The following is a 24,017-nucleotide window of genomic DNA, read 5'->3' on the forward strand; positions in this document are numbered from 1 at the left end:
GAAGTACAGGCTAACACAGAAGGTCTTTGGCTAATGAAGTTCACAGATGACTGCAAACTAGGAGCCATAATCGAAACTCTGGAGTCAGTACATCTAGTCACATGCACATCTCTGAATTGCTCCTTCTTCTTGTTTGTCCTTATTTGCGTCCACAGAAGCACTCATTTTATAATCTTGCTCATTCTCATTTTATTATACTGCCACTAGTGTAAAACAGCTCTTGTACTCACTTTCCTTACTTATCTAGAGGAAAATTGTTTTTTTTTTTTTTATTCAGGCATGTCCAAGGGTCAGCTCCCAGTGTTCTATCCTGTCTATCTGATGAATCTGGGCATCTTGGGTCAATGTAGAAATTGCCTCATGTACACAGACAGCCCTCTCCTCCTACCACCCAACACTACAACCTGTGAGAGATGCACATATCTAGCCAAACTGAAGGTAAAACTCTCTCCAATCAAGATGGAACTTGACAGTCAAGAGGAGAAGGTAAACACTTGCACCACGCCACGCTCATCACATAGTCTCGCTAAATCTACACCACCAAAATCCACACATAGAAATACAAAAACATTTGCGGACGCTCTCAATAATAATCTGCTCAAGCAACAGAGACCTCCAAAGCAGAAATGTAAGCAAACTCCACCCCCCAACACAACCCAAATGACACATAGCCCGCAGAGTCAGTGTGCCACTCAAACACAGCCAATAAGACAAAACAATGTACCCAACACACTAGTCATAGGCGACTCTATAGTCAGGCACACTGATGTCCCACTCACCAGGCTAAACAAGGAGAAGGTTACTGTCAGCTGCCTGTCAGTTGCCAGGATCCACCACATAACCCACACACTCAGGTAACTCCACAACAAGTAGAAATACGACTCTGTCATTGTCCATGTTGGTGTGAACGACTTGAGATGTACCTCCCTGGACGACATGAAAAGAGACATGGAAGAGCTCTCCGATCTTGTAGCCCAGGCAGGTACGACCCTAGCCCTGAGTAGCATTTTGCCATCACCCAGAATGATGCTGCAGTACAAGGACAAAATGATTGACTTCAACAATTGGCTAAGTTTCTGGTGCCATTCTAAAGGGTTCCAGTGTCTGTCTGCCTGGGATGACATGGTCGACAGACAACGATGCTTTTCCAGAGATGGCCTGCACCTGTCACCCCTGGCATTCCGGATACTAGCTAAGGTTCTTGCTGCCCTTATAGTGCCTTTTTTAAGGCAAGGTTCAAATGACAAATTCACCACCATAACAGGAACAGGCAAGCAAAAACTGAGGGTGATGCTGCTCAATGCTCGAAGTCTAAATCTCAAAATGCACTCACTCGAGGCACTCCTTAAAATGGAGAACATCGATATCTGTGCAGTGACTGAGACCTGGTTCAAGGCTCCAGAGAGCAGCCCTGCACTACCAGGCTATAACTCATACCACACTTTTCGGCCATGTAACCTGGACCGGAACACCAAAGGTGGAGGTGTATCCATATTCATTAAGGATATCCACACCTCCTGGCTAGTTGCTCAGCATAATGCAGCCGAGGTTATCCAAGTGCAACTAACTCTGGGCAAAACTGCAATCCGAATTGTAGCTTGCTGCAGATCACCCACCATACCCCAGGATTCCCACTCCTCTTTTCTTGATGTACTGGAAAATATTAGGGTTCAACCAAACACCCTAATAATGGGCGATTTCAACTACCCCACAATTAACTGGAAAAACTACTCATGTACCAACTCCTTCGCTCAACGCTTTCTGGAATTCATAAACTCCAATGCCCTGGATCAACTTATCCACACCCCCACCAGGGGCAACAATATCCTAGATCTAGTCATTACCAATATGAGTGACCGGTGTTCCACACCTGAGGTCAACGCCTCATTGGTCCGATCCGACCATAATCTAATTACCCTAGATATTCACATCCTGCCTCCACCCCCCATTAAGGAATCCATGGTAAAACAGTTCTCCAAAGCCAACTTCATGCTTCTTAAGACAGAAGTGGTGAACTTCATGACACTCATGCAGATGGACAATACAGTTACGACTACTGAATCCTACACAATTGCACTTTATAAGCACTTACATGAGTGCATGGATCGTGCTATCCCAAACAGAACCAAGACGCTATCTTCCAAAAAAAGGAAGCCAATCTGGTGGTCCCCTGCCATAAACAAACTGTACAACAGAAGAAAGAAACTCTTGCAAAAGAGAGTAAAATCCCACGAGTGGAGGAGCTCCCTGGTCAGCCTCAGTAAGGAGCTGCGATCCCTGATAAAATCTTCCAAAGCTAGTTACGAAAACAAAATTGCCACTGATACTAAAGATAACCACAGAGCATTCTATAGCTATGTCAAGAATCTCAATGGCAGCACTCAGATCTGCTCTGAGTTACAGCACAATGGCACTAAATATACAGACCCAACTGATATTGCCAACATCCTGGCAGATAGGTTCAGTGCTAACTTTACCCCCCTCTCACCCCCTAAAGAGCCCATCTCTATACCGGAAGAATGCAAAGTTCCTGTAATCACGGCTGCACAGGTAAAAACCACACTCTCCAAAGCCAGGGACACAGCATCCATGGGACCAGACAACATCCCAGGCTGCGTTCTACATGAACTACAAAACTAACTGCCACCCCACCTAAATACCATGTTCAATCATAGCCTCACCTCAGGCTTTGTGCCTGCTGAATGGCACACAGTAATGGTTATCCCACTCCACAAGGGGGGAGCCACAACAGACCCTGGAAACTACTACCCCATTAGCCTGACGAGCCTGGTCTGCAAGGCCATGGAATGTATCATCATGGAACTTATAAACAAAGACATTGGTAATCTATCTCCTAACTCTGGATCCCACCCAGTTCTGTTTTATAAAAGGCAGATTGTGTCTCCAAACCTGATAGACTTCTTTGAAGCAGTCACCAAAGCCATAGACAAGGGTAAGGTGGTTCACACAGCCTATCTAGATCTTGCCAAGGCTTTCAACACCATCCCCCACTCTGGAATTATAGAAAAATTCACTAAACTAGGTATAAATCCTTATGCCACAAGATGGGTTGCCAACTGGCTCACTGACAGAACCCACACTGTGAAAGTAGCAGACTCCAAATCCGACTTCAGACCAGTGACAAGTGGAGTACCACAGGGTTCAGTCCTGGGTCCTCTCCTGTTTGGTATCTACTTCTCTGAAGTACAGGCTAACACAGAAGGTTTTTGGCTAATGAAGTTCGCAGATGACTGCAAGCTAGGAGCCATAATCAAAACTCCTAACGATGTGGACATCCTACAAAAGGGCCTCACTGAGACAGATGCCTGTTGTCAAAGCCATGGCCTCAAGCTCAATGCCAAAAGTGCACTGTCATCCCCTTTGGTAAAAACTCTGTACCCATGAACTACAATATAGGCGGTAGTATACTTAACACTGAAAGTGTGATAAGAGACCTTTGGACACAGGTGGACAGTAGTCTCTCCTTTGATAATCACATCGCCACAGTAGTCAGGAAATCCTTCTACATGGCACACCTCATCACAAAAGGTTTCTTATCCAGAAAAAAAGATGTCATTGTTCCCCTCTATTCATCACTCATTAGACCCGTTATAGAGTACATTGCCCCTTTTGGTATGTACCTCACAAGACATCTACAACAACTGGAAAGGCCGCAGAAATACCTCACAAAGAGGATTACCAGCCTCAAACAGATGCCCTACACAGACCGTCTCAAAAAACTCCAACTTTACTCCGTCACATATCGCCTACTTAGAGGTGATCTCTGCCTAACATAGAAAGCTATGTCAAACCCAGAGCTGTTGGACATGCTCCACTTAAAGAAATCCCAATCCCTCCGAGCTACACGCTGTAGGGACCTAAACCTTGTCACCACAATAAACAAAACATGCCGGAGGGATAGATTCTTGTCCCAGAGACTTCACATACTCTGGAATAAACTACATATCTATATCAAACAAAGCTCCCCATTAGCACTGTTCAAGAAAAATCTTGATGATTGGTTGGGAAATAGGAAATTCACCCCAGGGATCACCTCTGTTGCTCTGCTCGACAGTGGCACATGAAAATAATTTTCTTGGGTGGCCCCAGGGCTGATAGCCTAGTACCTACCAATGAACCTATGTAAGACAGGAGATTTTTTTAGCCTTTCCTGCGCACACTTGGCTCATCTCTAAATTGCCTTCATACACTGATTGTGGTCATTAATCATGCAAAATTGTTTACCATGATGTAGGGAATATTTCTGAGTCTCATGGTGAAGCCTAGATGGCTCTGGGTTTCTTATATTCCCATATCCCCTAAAAATAGGTTTTAACAAGTGCATTTCCATAGTGTTGTGGATATTAAATAACTCTCCTCTCCTTAGGAACACAAATGATTTTTCATAATATTCTGTCCACTGCAAGGTTTGTTTGCAATCTGAAGCAATTGTTGTTCCTGTACATGTGTTGCAAATAATTTCATTACTAATGTTGAATCAATATTATCCAAGTCTGTCTCTCATAAATTCAAGTCCCTGATTATCACAATTTGTTTTCTTTGTTTCATGCACAAAATCTATGATTTCTTCTGGGTCTTAGCACTTGACTTTTGATTGGATGTACACTTAATGAATTTGAATTTGTTCCAGGGTTATCTTTATTGTCATGGTTGTACAATCACAGGGCTCATAATAATATTTAATCCCTATTATAAGACTTCTATATGATTTTTTGTTTCAATGCCTCTTACAGTAAGCACAACCAAACACTGACAGAACTGTTTTTCAATCATTGCTCTTTAAGTATTTTTCACAAACAGTAGCATTATAAGTCTTAAGTGAAAGCAGTATATTTTCCAAAGAAAAATGTAATACTCTTGCCCCCTGCACTTGCCCCCCATCAACCAATACAAATAAATTACATTTTGCTCTTTGCAAACTGTTAAATTTCTGACCTGGTAAAAATCTTGTCTTGCATTAGTCAAATATTGCAAAATGTCTGTTGCAAAAATTTTCTTTCCTTGTCTTGACACGTGCCCAAAATTCAACTTGGGTGTTTTATACATTCCCATATTTACATAAAAATAATTTTGTTCACACTGATCTAATTTTCCTTTACATATGTGATTTGTAACACCTGTACAAGCTATGTTATCTGAGGCATTTGTCAGCTACCTGCTAACATTTAGAAAGTCTTTAAAGATGAGATAACTTTCTCCAACATGAATAAATCAGCACCCTACCTCCTTACATTTAGGAATCCTAAAGTCCAAGTCACATCCTGTTTTTCTGATCCTGACATGAAAAAACATTATTCAGTGCTCATTATATTTTCTACAAATGTATCAGTTCCCTTAATAATTGAAACTCAGTTACTAATATATCACCGCTAACTTGATACAGAAGAATAATCATCATCACCACTCGGCACTGTTTTCACCACCTATATCATCTCATCTAGCTGTCTTTGAATTTTCACACTCTGCACAATGTTTTATGTCTCAGTCTTTCTCTGCTTTTTCTTTACAGTAGGGATTTTTAATCTTTTCAAGTTAAATTTAGAGTTTTTCCTTTTAGCTTGCCCCTTTTCACTATTTATACCTTCTCTGTTGGAATATTGAAATCATTTTCTGTACAATGAATATTTTGTGATTGAAAAATGTTATCATTCCTGTAATCTGGGTATTACATATCAACCTAGTATCCTTGTGTATAATATATTGTCTTAGCATGACATATGATTCCTTTAGGTCAGGAGATATATATTTATCAGTAAATGTCTTTTTTGTCCTAATTACCTACAGTGACCTTCTCTCTTTCTTGCTGTACACAGAAATCGCATTGGACTAACTTTCTACAAAGGGAAGCACTTAATAAAGTTGTTATTTTTCTAATCTATGCCACCAGTGGTGCATAGCTGACTAAGATGATCTGTGTATCTTTGTGTTGTATGTACCACTCACAATCACAGCTTCCCACCTACAGACAGTAAAAATTATAGATAAAAAGTAAATATAAATTAAAATTTCTCCTGCCAGTCAGGTACACAACAAAGCACAAAACAATACTGAATGATTGAGATATATATTTATTCTATGTTGACCAGATTAGTACCACTAGGGCACTAGCTTCTTTTCTGAGGAGACCCACGGTGTTATTTATACTACTAGGGGAAATTTGACCAAGGCATTGGGAAACTTCCCCTACTTGGTACAGTACTCATGGTGTACGCAGCTAACAATTGCGAGCATCAGTTCTGTTCCTAGCACATTGGTGGCTGGGAAAGTGGTACTCAAACATGGTGGATGATTGGAAGGGAGTTAAGGTGAATGACGACTCTGTGTTGCTGTTTGAAGAGAAGGAAGAAAAAGACTTCATAAAGGAAATGAACGAAGATGAGTGCATTGAAGATATGGAGGATTTGTTCTAAAGGGGACCTATTTGAGGAGTCGAGATGAGAAATTCATGATGAAAAGATTGTAGCTACAACCTTCCAGTTGGGAGGATTGCAGAATGATATAATAATGGACTTACTGGAGCAAAGTGAGATGGAAACAGGGAAAGAATTACCGAGGGATGATATGATGGAAAGAAAACACCATAAGGAAGGAAAGAAAATGCAGAAAAAGACAATTTGGAAAGGCAGTTGGTGAGCAAAATGAAGTCAGAAAGAAGGAAAAAAAATAAGCAGAAAAGATAAAGTTTGTAGTAAGGATTTAAAGTAATGAAGAGTTGGAAATGATGTTTGGGACAAAATTGTTATGCCCTTAGGGATAACAGCCCAAGAGAGAAGAGCCTTCATATTAATAAAGATAATTTTGTGACATTTTTTTGAGACAGGTGAAGTTTTAGAAACTTTATTGGATAGTTATGAAAAGAAAAAAAAGAATGTTATCTATGGAAAAATATGTCATTCAGACTTTTTTTTTGAGAAATGAAACTGAAAGAGAGACTGTTAAGAAATATTTGTTGAAGAATTATTATAATGAAGTGAAAGGCATTTCAAAAGTCATAGATAATAGAGGGCTGTGGACATGGTCTTGGGACTGTAATGTGATTTAAGAATCAAAACTAACAAAATAATGTACATTCAGAGTATGATAAATGTTGATGGTAAAAGGACTGTGGTTAAATACTGGGGACAAACTAAAACATGTTTTTTTTTTTTTGTGGAAAGGACAGATATTTTCTAAAGAATTGTGGGGGAAAAAGATTTTATTTATGTGTAGAAACTGGTTATATGTCTAAAAACTGTAAAAAGGTGTGTTTTAAATATAAGCGAACAGAACATGTATAGATGGAGTGTGACAAAGAAAGGAGATCAGAAAGTGATGTACATGAGAAAGAACAATCACAGCTAGAGGAAATATGAGAAGAGATAATAGAAAATAATTAACTATCAACAAGAAATGGTCAATAGTTACAATACACACAAAACAATACTTACAATACAATATTTACTTACAATAAAAACAAAAAGTTGCTGTCCAAGAAAACAAAGGCAAGTCCCCTACAATGGAAAAGCACTCTCCTCAGCCTCAACAGGCAAATAAGACAACTTGCCAAATCCTCCAAGGGCTCCTTTGAGAGAAACTTAGCAAGTACAGCCAAGGATAACAATAAGGCCTTTTACAACTATGTATGTTACATAAAGGGTAGGACCCAAGCATTTGCTGAACACACACATACCCCACAGAGATAGCAAACCTGCTAGTGGATAGGTTTGGCAAAAATTTCACTGCCTTATCCCCTCCTAACTTACAGCAAACCTTCCCACAAAATCCCACCACCCTACATATCTAAAGAACAGGTCCTCAAAGCCTTGTCTAAGGCAAAGAACACAGCCTGTATGAGGGCATGCAACATCCCAGGCTATCTTCTAAACGTGCTAAAACATGAACTAGCATCACCACTAAGTACCTTTTTCAATCATAGCCTAACCACAGGCTTTGTTCATGTGGAATGGAGAACAGCAATGATTATTCCCTCCACAAAGGTGGCCTAGCAATAGACCCATGGAATTACAGACCCATAAACCTGTCCAGCCTAATCTGTAAGGCAATGGAACATATCATTATGGACATCATAAATAAAGACATAGGAGACCTCCAAACCTTGGATAGTGCTGAATTTGGCTTCATGAAGGGCAGATCTTACTTGTTAAATCTGATGGATTTCTTTGAAAATGTGACCAAGTTCATTGATGAGGGCAAATCTATGCACACAGCATACCTCAACCTGGCAAAGGCTTTCAATACAATCCCACATTCAGCCATTAATGATAAACTTAGCAAACTGAATGTAAACCCCTTTATTGTAAGATGGATTGCCAATTGGCTCACAAACCAGACATACACTATCAAAGTGGGTGACTTCACATCAACCAACAGACTTGTTACCAGTGGGGTCACAAGGATCAGTGCTGGGCTCCTACTGTTTGGTATATACTTCTCAGAAGTTCAGGTCAAAACAAAGGTGTTGTGGCTGACCAAGTTCAGATGATTCCAAACTAAGTGCAATTATTGAATCCCCAAATTATGTCAGTATACTCCAGGAGGGTCTCATACAGACCAATGACTGGTGTATTAGTCATACTTAACATACAAGGCCATTTCAAACTCAGAGCTGTTGGACATGCTACACTTAAAGAAATCCCAGTCCCTCAGAGACACACGCTCCAGGGATCTAAACCTTGTCATCACAATAAACAAAACATGATGGAGGGATAGGTTCCAGAACCAGAGACTCCCCAGACTCTGGAATAGACTGCCCATATATGTCAAGCAGAGCGCCTCTTTGGCCCTCTTCAAAAGGAACCTTGATGATTGGATGGGAGATAGGAAATTCAACCCAGGGATCATGTCAGTGAGCTAGACAGGGGTCCAGGGAAGTAAATACTGTGGGAAGAAATAGCCAGGGAATTGTTATGGCTAGGCTTGTATAGGCCCTAGGGCTGATAGCCTAGTACCAACCTATGAACCTATGGCCTCAAAATGAATGCAAAGAAATACATCATCATTCCCTTTGGCACAAACAATGTCCCCTCACAGTATCAAATTAACAACAATAATAAGTACTCATGAAGTGGTAAGAGACCTGGTATCACAAGGTTACTGCAACCCTAACTTTGACCACCATGTGTCTACTGTAGTAAAGAAAGCTTTATACATAGCACACTTGATTAGTAAAGGCATCACCTCAACAGCAAAAGAAGTTATACCCCCCTATACTCGGCAATTGTCCTGCCCATAATTGAGTATAATGTCCTGTTTGACAAGTACAGTACTAAGCACCTACAGCAATTAGAGAGACCTCATAGGTTTCTAACAAAGAAGATCAAGGGGCTCCTGCATGTGCCTTACACAGACTGACTAAAGTACCTGTCACTATACTATGTATCATAAAGTCTTCTTAGGGGAGAATTATGCCTGGCCTACAGAGCAACCCCAAGACCCAAACCCAATGAACTTGATGCATATCTGTAAATCAAATGGGACTAGGACTACCCATTCCAGGGACCTAAACATTGCTTGCCACTTAAATAGGACATGATGAAGGAACAAATTTATCTCCTAGTAACTGCTGCATCTTTGGAACAGGCTACCAATTCATGTGAAACAGGGCACCTCTATGACACTGTTCAAGAGGAACCTGGACGAGTGGATGGGACACCATAAATTCTTACCAGGGATAGAGCCCACAACCCACCTGGACATGGACAGTCATCACTAAATGCAATCTTGGGTATTGACTAGTATTTCTATGTTATTACATTGGTATGAAACGGCTAGGCTTAAAACGACCTCGGGTTGATAGCCTAGAAATCTCTTATGATCCTATGAAAAGTGAATGGGGAAAGAGGTAGTGGGACAAAAGTTAGTGATGGAGAAGAAATAAATTGGAGAATGGCTAAAAAGAAAAAAAAAACAATTTGGAATGGTTAAAGACAGGAAAAGAAAATTCCAAGATTTAGGAATGAAAGTTAAAAAAGGGAATACATAGAAAAAGAAACAAAATACTATAAATTAAAGAGAAAGAAAACAAACAATCTTAGAATCTTACCTGTTAATGTTAATAGTATAAAGAATTTAATAAGAAGGATAGGAGTGAATGAGTATATAGAGTGGTGTGAGATGTGTGAATTGGATCTGGTAGTATTAGAAGATATTAGATTATTAAGTAAAGAAGAGAGAGAGCAGACAGAAGCATTATGGCCTGGAAGTATAATATGGAACTTGGGTAATGAAAAATGTACAGGAATTGCTATATTATATAGGAACAGAATACATATATGTGATGATACTTTAGTTAAATTATAAAGGTTAATATTAGTGGAATTTAGTTGGGAAAGAAAAGTGTATAGGTTAATAGCAGTATACACATATGTGAATTATAAAGTAAGGGAAAACTATTTTAAAGAATATTGGATTATGTTATCGTGAATATGGATATAATAATGGTAGACTTTAATTGTGATATAATATAAAGGAAAATGAAAATAGATTAGATAAGAAAGTATTGAGTAAAATAATTAAATGTGGACATCTAAAGATATGGAACTTGGAAAAAAATATGTATCAAACAGGCAACTTAAAAACAGGGCTAGATTATTTCTTGTTATCAAAGACTATGAAGACAGAAATAGAGGAAGCAGTGAAAACAGTTTTTTCTGGTCATTTATATGGACTGAGATAGATGAAAATAAAGAATATATTAAAATAAGAAAAGGAATTAAGAGAGTTAATGAAAAGGAATGGGATAAAAAAGGTCAAGAAATTATAATAGTTTTTTGGAAAGCTCACTTAACATTGAGAGATTTAAAAAATGGTCAGAATGGTGGATAGTATTCAAAGAAAAATATAAAAGGATGTATTTAATATGGAAACAGAGTAAAATACAGAAAGAAAAAAGGCATACAGAAACATGCAAAAAAGATATTTGATGTAGCCTGGATATGAATGAAAGAGAATGCAATAGAAAAGAAGAAGAAATATATCAGAAAAATTAAGAGAAATTAAAGTTTTATTACATAAGCAAAGATATTTTACAAGGTAAGAAAGTAAAAAGTAAAGGAATATAATAGTATAACGACAGAGATGAAAGATGAAGTAGGAAAAGTTGAAAGAAAGCAGACAGATATAATAAATGTAGTGTCAAGGTGTGTAAAAGAGATGGTAAAAAATGAAGAAAGAAAAGGGAGAGAACTGTATAAAGTAACACAGTTTACAGAAGAAATAAAGAAAGAACTAGAAAAACAAAGTATAATAGTAGAATTTGATAAGGTCATACAGAGGTAAATGTGAATTCAACAGATGGACCAGATGGTATAAAGTATTTAATGCATTAGGATTTAATACAATTGCAAAAGGAAATAAAAAAAAAATATTTAATGAATGGTTAAATCATGGTATTAATTATGAAGACATATGTAGAGGTGTTATGAGATTTATTTGGAAGAAAGGAGGAACGAATATTACAAATTTGAGACCGGTAATGTTGAATAATACTGATTAAAAACTTCATATGAAAGTATTACAAAGAAGTTGAGGCAATAAAATGAATTATATAACAGGAGAAGAAATTTATGGAGTTAAAGGAAAAATAACCAATAATTATTAATAGTAATTAGAGGAACAGTTGGTAATATAAAAAAGAAAAAATGAAGTAAAATTAATAGTGGCTAATGTTGATAAATCATTTGATTCAGTAGAGCATTACATATTATGGCAAATAAAGGAAACACATAACTGTAGTATCAAAATAAAGAAAGTGTGTGAATCAGTCTAGAAAAATACAAAGATTAAAGCCCTACTAAATGGTTGATTAAGTGAAGAAATAAAAATGCACAGAGGTATAAAACAAGTGTGTTCAATGACTCATATTTTGTTTGCAATGGTAATGAATAGTATAATAAAATGAATAAATGCATGAATGAAAAACAGTAGATATGTACAGAAAATGAGAGTGATATATCATACTATTATAACTTATGCAGACAATATAATTTTAATAGCCACAAATGGAGAAGAAATGAAAAAGGTAGCTATGAATGTGAATGATAGATTGAGAGAAGTTTGATTACAAATAAACAAAGAAAAAGTGCAAGGGGTTTGGAGTTGATAAGGAGATGGAATAAAATTTAATAAGGAAAATATATCAGTACTGGGAGCCAATTTTGAAGAAGATAATGTATTGAAAGAACAATGGGAGAAAATACTGAGAGATTTAAAAGGATATAGTGCTATGTGGGGTAAGTATAGACTGTCTTTTAATATAAAACGACATTTGGTAAATGCAATATGGATAGGAAAATGGTCATATGTAGCTAGTCACTAGTCTATATATGATACCAAGACAGATGGAGAAAAAGTTTACTGAAATTATATTTCAATTTATTTGGTGGGCTAGATTAAATCCAGTGAAAAGAGGAATATTGCATATTGATAAGGAGAAAGTGGGGTTAGGTTTAATAAATCCAATAACATTTGGAGCTTCATTGAATTTGTACAGAGTTTTCGGGGGATAAACGGAAAATAATATAAGTTAGTTACAAGTATATTTAAGGAGAAATATAAAACAGAATGGGATATAACCAAAATGAACAAAAGAGGGAGAGAAAAAATGGGGAAATGAAGATATAAGAATGTATCACAAAAAGTACAATTATGGAAATTAATGATAGAATGAATAGAAGAAAATAAGAAAATATGTTAAAAAATGTCATGTTGCAAAATCACTGTGTGAATCCATGGGGATATTTAATGGAAGAAAAGATAAAAGCTACAAAACAAAGAAATGAAAGGTGTAAGAAAAATATTGAATATAAAGATTTCCTATAGAGATTGCAAATTAATAAGTTGCCTGTAAAGGGAAACATGCCCTATAAAAATAAATGAGAGAATCTGTCTTTATTGTGGAGACTTACATAGAACAGAACATTTTCTTGACATGTATAAAAATTAAAAATATATAGGACAAACTAACAGAATGCAACATTTTTGAATAATTTCATGATTATAATCACATAAATAAGGATATGATCAAATATGTTTTATGGAAGATATAGCAAAGAAAATGTCAATAATTTAGATAAAAATGTTTCATAGTATATGGATAATTTGGAATGAAAGACTGAATGAAATAATCTTCAGTGGAAAGTGTATATTACTAAATGTAATAAGGAAAATTAAGTGATGGTTGTGGAAAAAGACTGGAGGATCTATACATATGTAAAGAGATATTTAGAAATGAAGGACGATGATGTGTAATGAAAGTTTATTTCCTCGTAAATATGTAAATTGTAAATAGTTGTACAAATAAAGAGCCCCTACTCTTTGTGAGGTGAACAGTAGGTGGAGCCAGAGGGTTGTTACTGGTGATCATTGAATCTAAGAAGGAGGTTGTGATTAGAATGAGCTGGAGGCAGAGAAAAAAAGAACTGCAATTCAGAAGAAAACAAATGTTTTGGAGGTAATATTGTGACACCAGGTGGTCTGGATGAATCCTTTTTTTATAAAAAATGATGGAAGAAGCAAAACCAGAAGAAAAGGGGGCTATACAGTAGAGTGTGGTAATGGACAAAACATTTGGCAGTGAGGAGATGACAGAAAGACTGAAGGATATTGTAAATGATGAGGGCATGTGTGGCCAGAATTTAAGTGCGTGTTCTGTGTTGGGCTTCAGAAAGACTGAACAGAGACCAGTAGCCAGTGAGAGAGAGACTGACAGCAATGTTTGCAAGTAAAGACTTATGCAGAAGCAGTAACAGGATCCAGTGAAAGACTACAGAAAGTAAAGGATGTACAGTAGCAGAGGAGACAGACTGGATCTGCTGAGAACTGGGAGAAAAGGCCTTTGTGCAGGTGAAAAAGTATGAACACAAAATAAACAGGTACTGTGTTTTAGACAATGTTGTTATGGCCTTAGGATTCCGTTTGCCTGACATTATGCCCTTAATACATATAGGAACTGAAACTGCTGTAAAATAACTTTTTTTTTCTCAAATATTTTTTTTAATTTCAACTAAAATAACATTTACATAATATTTTTAAATATCATTTTAAACAACTATATACAATATTTACAATAGCCTGACTTCCAATTATATACACTGTCTGTTATTAAATCTAGAATTAACAGATAAGTTATCAGAGATACAATATTGATTATTGCAGAGTGTCCAATAAAGATATAACTTTCTTTTAAGGATTATTTACCAATGGCCTGGGATAGATCTGCAGTTCTTTGATTTTTATTTCCATCAATGCAGTTGTCTTCAGTAACGTGTAGAATTCTTCCAAGGTCGGGGGTGTATTTGAATTCCACCTTCTGGTTAAGCATTTCCTAGATATAGCAAGTATTGTCCATAACAAATACATATTTGTCTTATTCAAGTAGGGACCTTCATTTACATTTAAAATTATCAATACTTTAGTTAAGGTAAATGATTCATCAAATAAAGCTTGTAAAAATGACTGATTCCATTCCAATATGATTTAATTTTATCGCATTCATAAAAAATATGAATCCAGTCTGCTTTATTTGACTTTTCACACCTCCATCAAAAAAAACATTTGTAGTAGTACTGATCTTTTTAATTCTATCTGGTGCTAAAAATGCTCTATGTAAGTATTTCCAGTTAAATATTTCCAGTAATGTGTGTTAGAGGTGTAATTAACTGATAGTAAGATGTTAGTTTTAATTTCTTCTGTTAACTGCAATGACTGACCTTTTGTTAAGAACTGCCAGTATGATGATTTGGGAATTGCGTTATGTTATTAACTCTTTATATAGATTTGAAATGGAATTTTTCTTTTCACAACTATTATATATAAATTCATACAGAAAACTTATTAGATTTGGAATATCTTTAAATGAGGAATTATTAATTAATCTGCATAAATCTTGAGTGTACATTAGAATGCTTTGTAAGGTTAACCAGTCCTGTGTTGGAATATTGTAAGCAGTTTTGTCATATATATATATATATATATATATATATATATATATATATATATCTAAAGCATTTAATTTATTTACACATTGAAACCAGCATAAGAATCCATTTTGTTCCCAGGAGGTTGTTGTTTCCCTATATATTTTGTGAGGAAAGTTCTTTCTTAGTGATGGTAAATGGGGTTAAAAGGTCAAACCAAAGTTTTAGATCTATGTTTGCATTGATAAGTTTCCTAAAGGAATTGATGTAATGATTAATCAGTGTTGTTTTAGAAGGTTTTGTTATATTATATTGTATACTTATGCATAGTATGTACCAGGGCTTTTTTGATTTGTCTACTATTAAAATTTTTTTTAACAGATTAAATTCATTTGTTAATATAGCTGTTGTTAATTCTTTCCAGTTGGCAAAATAATTTGGGTTTATCCAGTCTATTGTAGTTTTAAGTATAGATGCTTTTATATATGTTTCTATTTCTGGGAAGTTCAATCCTCCTGGTTTCCAGTGTCTAATGTGATGAGTTAGAGCAACTCTATTCCTTTTGGGATACCATAACAATGTTATTAAACATGAGTTTATTTCTTTAAGAATGCATCTTTCAGGAATTAACTATATTGCTAATGCTGCATATAGTATTTTTGGCAATAAGATCATTTTTATTAATTGCAATCTGTCTTCAAAAGTTAATATAATTTTGTTCCACTTTTCTATATATATTTTTATTGTTTCAATAATGCTTTTATAATTTATTAATATTGTTTTGTTTATTTTTTTGCATAACACTATTCCTAAATAATTTAGTGTAAGTTCTTGTCTTCCTGTGATGGATTTATCGGTAACTGTAGTTATTTTTTCTTATTTAAAAATAGAAATTTTGATTTTGATCTATTAAAGTGTAGACCTGAAATCTTATAAAATTTCTCCACTACTTCTTCTAGCTCTCCTAATGACTCTCTGGAGTTTGATATGGTTAATAAAATATCATCAGCAAAAAGCATTATTTTAGATATGTACTGGTTATAGACTTCTATTCCTTTTATTCTTGGATTATTGCATATTATTTCTGCAAGCATTTCTATAGCCAAAGCAAATAAAATAGGAGAAAGGGGGCATCCTTGTTTAGTACCTTTTGTTATATGGATAGATTCTGAGGTGAAAGGACCTAATTTAATGTAGGCTAAGTTATTAATATATATGTTTTTAGTAATAAGATGAAGGGAGGAGGAAATTCAAATAATGCTAAAGTTTTAAATAGATATTCCCAGTTGAGGGAATCAAAGGCTTTTTCTATGTCTAATCTGATTACAAGTGTTTCTCTATCTTCTTTATTCACATAATCTATAACAGTAAGTTTCTTTTTAATATTATCATGTGTGTGCCTGCTATATAAAAATCCAGTTTTATCATTACTAATTGTCTTTGAAAGTGGGATTTTCATTCTGCTAGCTAGTATTGACATGAATATTTTGTAATCATTATTCAGTAATGATATAGGTCTGTATGAGATACAAAGTTCTGCTGGTTTATTATCTTTTAGAAATGGTGTTATGAGAGAATATTTCCATGATGGTGGTATTTTTGCTTCTGACTGGACTTCTAGCAAAGTTTTATGCAAAAGGGAGATTACTGTTGAAGGGAAGAGTTTGTACATTTCCGTAATTATACAATCTAACCCTACAGCTTTGTTAGATTTACTTTCTTTTATCTTGTCAACAATTTCTTTGTAGGATATAGGTTTTTGTAGGTCTAGTTTTAAGTTTTCAGGAATTTGTTTTATATTGATAAGGTTTGTATCTAAGTTTATTTGGTTGGTATCTAAATCTTCTTTTTTGAAGTGTTCCATATAATGGAACCAAAATGCATCAAGGATGTCCCCAATATCTGATACTTTTTCCCTTTCTTTTCATGATATCTACTACTAATGTTATTTGCCTTAGATTGTATTTTAATTCTTGTAGATAAGTTACGTAGATATCTGGGCGAGGTGGCTAATGAGTTTATTTTTAATTTTTCCAAGGCTAGACAAGTTTTGTGTGTTAGAATTTCAATATATGTTTTATTTAATTCCTCTATTTAATTTTTGACTTCTGGACAATTCTGATTTTTTTTAGATTCTGCTGTCAAGAGTCTGGTTTACAAGTCTAATGATTCAGATTCCCACTCTTTAACTTTGTTTTTGTACCAGCTAAGGGTCTTACCAAATAAATACACTTTTAATGAGTCCCAAACCATGACTCTACTGATTTATGTTGTATTATTAATTTCAAGAAATAATTGTAGTTCTGACAACATCCAGGGTGATATATGATGTAATTCTAGTTGAGAGGATTAAAGGTTTAAACTCTATTTAGAACTTCATTATCAGAGAGTCATGACCTGAGAAGGGGCATGGAACTATTGAGAAGTTGAGAATTTTTGTTTGTAAATCTTGAACTACGAATAATTTGTCTGTTCTGGTTTGTGTTTCAAATCTATGGTCTTTATGGGAAAATAATAAGGATTTATCATATTTTACTTTAAAAGTGTCAATTAAATGAAATAAATCAATCAATTTTTTTAGGATTTTGATATAGCTGCTATGCAAAAAGACTTCTTGGTGGTTTCAGAAGCTTCTAAGGTACAATTAAAGTCTCCTCCCAGTATAAGATTTCCTTTATAATTGTTGGAAATAAAATCTAGGTGTTTTAACTGTTCCTGCTCCAATTCCTGGGAACCAATATAGATAAGCTAAGGTCCATATTCTGTTATTAAATTTAATTATAACAAATGCTAGTAGACCTTCTTTGTCTTCATATTTATAAATAACTTTTGGAGTGATTATGCTTTTTTTTTCCAGAGAATTGATACTCCTTTTGTCTTTGCTCTATAGGAGGATTGAGCTAAGATTGTATAGTCCTTAGGGTTCCAAATAAAGCTAGCATTAGTCTTAAAATGTATTTCCTGAAGAAATACTACCTGTGCCTTATTTAGATTTAAATATTTTAGTAAGTTTGATCTTTTATTTGCATTATTTAAGCCATTAGTATTTAATTATAAGAATGTTAAATGCATTTCAAGTTATTGTTGGAAGAAACTTTTTGTTTCTTTTTTTTATTTTGATTATAGTAGTTATACCATATTCTCTGATAACATTGGATGTTATTTTTATGTGTGTAAGCTTGGGAGTGTAATTTAATGTTCTTTCTTCTTTAAAAATAAGTAGGGTAAAATTCTGGTCAGGCTTTAAAAAAAGTACTTATATAAAACATTAATTCTAAAGTATCAAATGCAAGTAAATATGAATTTCCCATTAAACATGGAATGCAAGTCATTCCTAATCCAAAAGATAAAGATAGATTTATTAGATTATCACTCATACCTTTAACCAACAATATCAACTGATATGTTAAATTATTATATGGATAATTTTCTTAAAAGAGATACAAAATTCTATATTATTCTATTATTGTTCTATAGTATTGTATATATCAGGATGGAATGTTAGTAGTGTAAACAATTATTATGTTGACTTAAAAAATATCCAATATTTAGTTACTCTTACTAGATCCCAAATATGCCAGATATGTCATTTTGGATAAATTAAAAGCAACAGAGGTGCATACACTAAATAAGCCAACAGCAAATAGATTATTACTAAATTAATTTGACTAAAAGGACTCTATAGGAGACAATGAGTGATTACCAATGAAATATGAATTTACTGTAGGTGTACTCTCTTCCTTTACTTTCCCACTCTTCAGCTCACCAACTTCAGCTTATACTTATGAAAAGATCAGTGGTATCCTGACTCAGAGTAGAGGTACCCTACATTCTAATGTGCAGTGCTTTTACATATTTATAGATTTACAAAGCAGAGTCTAAGAATGAACAATGATCACCCTGACAATTCCCATTCTGATAGGGCACCTCCTGCTTCCATAATGGGTAATCACATCAGGTCTAGAATGAATGTGAAGGTACCTATATGGTAATAAAGACTTGCCTTAGGTAAGTATTAATCAAACAGTATTTAGAGCATCTCAGAGAGTTCTCAGTGCAGTTAGAATACTCTTAAGCCTCTCCTCCCTTCACCAAAAACAAAAATTTCCCTTCCCTTTCTTTCCCTTGTTTTAAATTGGTACTAATAAAAGAAATTCAGCAAACATAGGTAAACAGAAAATTCAGTAGTCCATCTTGTACATGACTCACAATCCATTAAACAAGTCAGTGACAAACATCACTTTAGTAAACATTATATAGATGAATTAGAAATAATTTCCTAGCGCTTTAAATTTTCTGACAAAGCAAAAAGTTAACAATAAGCTATTTTAACTAAAAGTATAAAGCATTTCATTTTTTTCTTGCATGTATACATTTCTACTTATATTGTAGTGTCAATAGCTGTATTTGAAATATGTACAATACTTCACTTCTTCAAATCATTCCTTTTTCAATTCAGGTTTTGTTTTGTCAAAACTGCAACAATATTTCAAGGGCACAATTAATATTTAGACTGATGTTTCAAATAAATAACTTGTCAGTTGCCAATTGAGTTAGTTTAGAATGTATGGTTAGTGCAAATATAGCATGTTGCAAAAATAATATGTATTTTTTTGTGTGCTCTACAGACAGTCATATGCAAGTGACAAATATAATGTAGCATATATAGAGCAGATAGCTTATGGATTCAGGTTGCTAAAGTAAATTATGCTTATTAATCAGGCAATTTCATTTAAATTCTCAAGTAATTTGGGGGCCTTTCAGTTGAGTTTCCAGGAATGTGTAGTCCAATGTGAGTAACTGAGTCCACTTTTCCTCATAAACATATGTCACAATTCATTAAACAAAGCAGAGTCTAACATCTGTCTAATAATCATTATAAAGACAAAGAATAGTAATTTCCTAGCTCTTCAAACTTTCTGATATCGCAAAATGTTAACAGTAAGCTATTTTAACTGGAAGACTAAAACATTTCAATACTTCCTTGCGAATATATATTTTTAATTTTACTGTAGTGTCAAGAACTGTCTTTGAAATCTATGCAGTACTTCACTTCTTTCAAGTCATTCATTTTACAGTTCAGATTATATTTTGATAACATTTCAATAGCATTTCAAGGGCACATTTAATAGCTATCAGTTGCCAAGTGAGTTTGTACAGAGTGCAAGATAATTGCAAAGATAACATGTTGCAAAAAGTAATATGTATCTTTTCATATGCTCTAGAGACTGACAATTTCAAGTAACATATAAAATGTAACTTTTACAGTACAGACAGCTTGTGAAATCAGCACATTAAAGTGAGTAATACTTTTTAATCAAGCAGCTACATTTCAGTGCACATGTAGTTTGGGAACGTTTCAGTTGTGTTTCCAGGAATATGTACTTCTATGAGGATAAATCATAAAATATATACAGATAGTCCTATTATGTATTTATTTTACCTTGTTTAGGTTGTTTTTCATTTTAATAACTAAACAACATTACTTTTTCTTATTATTTGTTATCTGTGAGGCTAAATGCACTTCACAGATTCACAGTGTCCTTAGAAACTGCAGCAATTGTTTACTGTTGCTATGGCAACACAAATAGAATGTGAAGAAAGCTTCACTTCTCTTAACCAACAGTACATTTTTCCCTCCATTTTTTATGTATTTGTTAATACTAAAAGGAAATAATTCAATGGACATATGTACATGAATGGAACATTTCAGAGTTAATCACTAACATGTCTTCAATCCCAATAAGCATAACAGTGACTATCATTAATCTAATAAATATTGTAATAACAATTAATTAAGTTCACTATTACAATTAGTCTACATTAAAACTAGACAATTTTAGACTATTATTTATCTATGTACAGATAGTGAGTTATTAAATATATGCAGACTATATTAGTATAGTAAATAGGAGAGAATTTAGAAAGGGAGACAAGATGCAGTTAAAATAAAGGTACTTATGTATTATCGCAACCAGATTGCGAAGTCGCTCTAATTACTTATGTTACAGGGAATGCAGTATATCCTGCACTGGCAAAGGGTGTGTAAAGTCCAAATTACTTATATCACTTTAGCTCTGTGAAAGGGACAGGAATAACGACCAAATTCTTCCTTCCCAGTAACATCCTTTACCCTGTAAGTGAATGTAAAATTAACCTGACTGCCGCTACACATAAGGTATATGTATTTCATTAATTACTGACTTCCATCCTCTGATCGTCCCAGTGACTTGGCACACAGTCACACATTTTATGAGGGCCATACTGATAATATGTGTCACAAAGCTGGACATTGTGTGGAAAGCTGGACAGTTTTCAGATGTGTATGGGTGGAATGGCAGTGACACACAAGTGTGAAATCCTTATACTAGAGCGGAAGAAAGACAACAGTTCTGTGGAACAGGCTGTTTAATTCATTACTCCGAGAATATCATTGTTACATGTCACAAACTGAAAATGGACATGCCAATTTTGCCTTTTGCATTCACCTTTCAGCTGTAGTCATGGGTCTCAACATGGTGCTGCATGTAATGTGGTGGAAACGTAAAATAATGGGAGGACAACTTGCTAAAAATCTGGGTACATTGCAAATATTTATACAGTTTGCGATTGACACAATAATGTGAAATACTTTTCTTGACACCTGAACACCACATGAGAACTTGGCACTTAGGTATTATCGGTTAAAAATCTAGTTGCAATAATACGTAAGTACCAAAATAAATAATGAGAAAAGAGAGAAGAGAGAAAGAAAAGAGAAAATTAAAAGAAAATACACATATACTATGTATGTATGTTGATTTACAGTATAAATATTTTATATGCTATATAACCCTCCTTCTGTGAAAGAAAAGTACCCTGTTTTACATACCTGAGGTAATGTGAAAACGCTCATGTGTCATCTATATTCAAAAAATATAGATAAAGATTCCAGTAGTAAGTTACCTGTGTTTTAAAATTCCAAGCAGTAAAATTGGTCATTTAAAGTAATGTTAAAACTATTCATATCATAGTAGATGCTTTGAGAGATTTGGCTGTAACAGTATCAGTCTTTTGCTTCTTCTTTTTGACATCTGTCCAGACATTTGTTTCTTTTGTTCTCTTGAGAGAAGGTGACATCCAATCCATATCTTCTGGTAAAGTAATCACATTATTAGTTTTAATAAATGAAGAGACTTCCTCTAAGTCAATAAAAGTCCTTATCTCATTGGCATACAGTATTCTTATCTTAGCTGGATATGCAAGTTGTGCCTTGATGTTATTTTGTTTCAGAAACTTTATCATTGGCCACATTTTTTTCCTTTCTTCCATTATTCTAGATGAATAGTCGTTATCAAATCTTATCAGGCTCTGTTTATATTTTAGAGGTGCCTTCCTCCAAGCAGATCTTAAAATCAATTCTTTGTCCAAGTATGAAAGAAATGTGATAATTATTAACTTAGGAGGAGAGTTTGGCATTGAAAGGGCACACATAGCACTTGGGAAACCTGCCACTAAGTCAAAGGAAAGTCCTTCTTTTAAATGTAAAAAGTCATGAATCCAGCTTGATAAAAAGGAAATAATATCCTCACCTTCTGTGTTTTCAGGTAATCAGAAAATCCTGATGTAATTTCTCCTCTCCTTATTTTCCAAGTCATCTACTTTATTAACCAACCACGTGTTTTGTTTAAGAAGGAGCTCTTTCTGTGTTTCCTCTTCCTTAAGTCTGCTTTCTAAGTCATTTAGAGAAACCTCTATTCCTGTTATCCTTGTCTGGTGTTGTAGGATTTCCTTGAGGGTGTCAGCCTATTTTTGACTGCTTGTTTTAAGATTTTCCAGGTTCTCTTTAAAATCATCCATCTTCAAAGACAACTCCTGCAGAGTAGATGCCATATGTTGTAATTCCTTCTTTAAGGCAGCATCCTGGTGAGAATTCTTTGAGTTGCTCATTTTAACAAGCAAATATATCTCCAAGCTTTTTGACAGGAAATTATTTGTAAAACTTCACCAAAGTTTCTAATTATGTAAATTAGTCCTTTATCTATAAGATTTTATACTTTGAAGAAAAAAAAGAATATTTTTCCTGTCTTATTTAACTAGATATATGGAGCTCTAAAATACTGCTGCTTTCAGTTAGCCATTCAGGCTCCGCCCCACGTAAAATAACTTTTGAGACATTTGCATCAGCAAAATATTTTGTTAATGAATGTGAAAGGAGATGTAACATATCTCCTTGGAAGGACTAAAGGACTATGTCATTTATCAAAATTTAAAGGTACCATTAAAAAGAAAACTGTTGTTACAATTTAGAACAACTGAGATAGAGAATGAATTAAAAATGTTTTTTTTAAGCTTATGTCAGGATGTGCATGATATTAAAAAGTTGTTGATGATGGAAAAGTATAGACTGGGAGATGGGAAGCTTATGTAACTTTAAAAACAGAGAATAACAAGTTACAACATGTGCCTACTGTGGTAGTAATGCATGGGGAAAAAGAGAGTGTTAAGTACTGTGGGTAGCCAAAAACATGTTTTTTTCCTGTGGAGATTGAATCTCATTTAATCCAGGACTGTACAAGAAAAGGTGGGGGCATTAGGGAGGGGCAGCTTGGGCATTCTAGAAAAAATGTAAACAATATTGTAGCAAATGTGGACATGAGGGACAGTTTTGGTTGGATTGTCCACAAATTAATGAATGCAGATCAAGTGAGGAAAATGAGGTGGAAGAACACATTTTTGCTCAAGAAATGAATGATGAAGTACAAACTAAAAATATAGAAAAAGATGTATTAAATGAAGTCCACAAACTAATACATGAAAAAGAAACACATATAGAAATGGAATATTAGAAACAGAAGAAGAGGAAGAAAGGGATATGAGCTCTGAGTTAACAAAAAAAAAAAAAAAAAAAAAAAGAAAGTTCTATTGGAGAAGTGTGAGATGGAGGAAAAGGAGGCAAAATGAACTAAAAAAATGGAACATCACTGGTGTTTGAATGGTGTGAAAAAAGAGACGCATGGGTAAAGAGGTACTTTGTTTGCTTGACATAAGATATACAGATAAAAGGAAAGGGGTGGAATTTGATATGACGTGGAAAAGAAA

This window comes from Protopterus annectens, chromosome 5.part0 (assembly GCF_019279795.1).
Source record: "Protopterus annectens isolate FY-2018-M chromosome 5.part0, PAN1.0, whole genome shotgun sequence".
Lineage (NCBI taxonomy): Eukaryota > Metazoa > Chordata > Ceratodontiformes > Protopteridae > Protopterus > Protopterus annectens.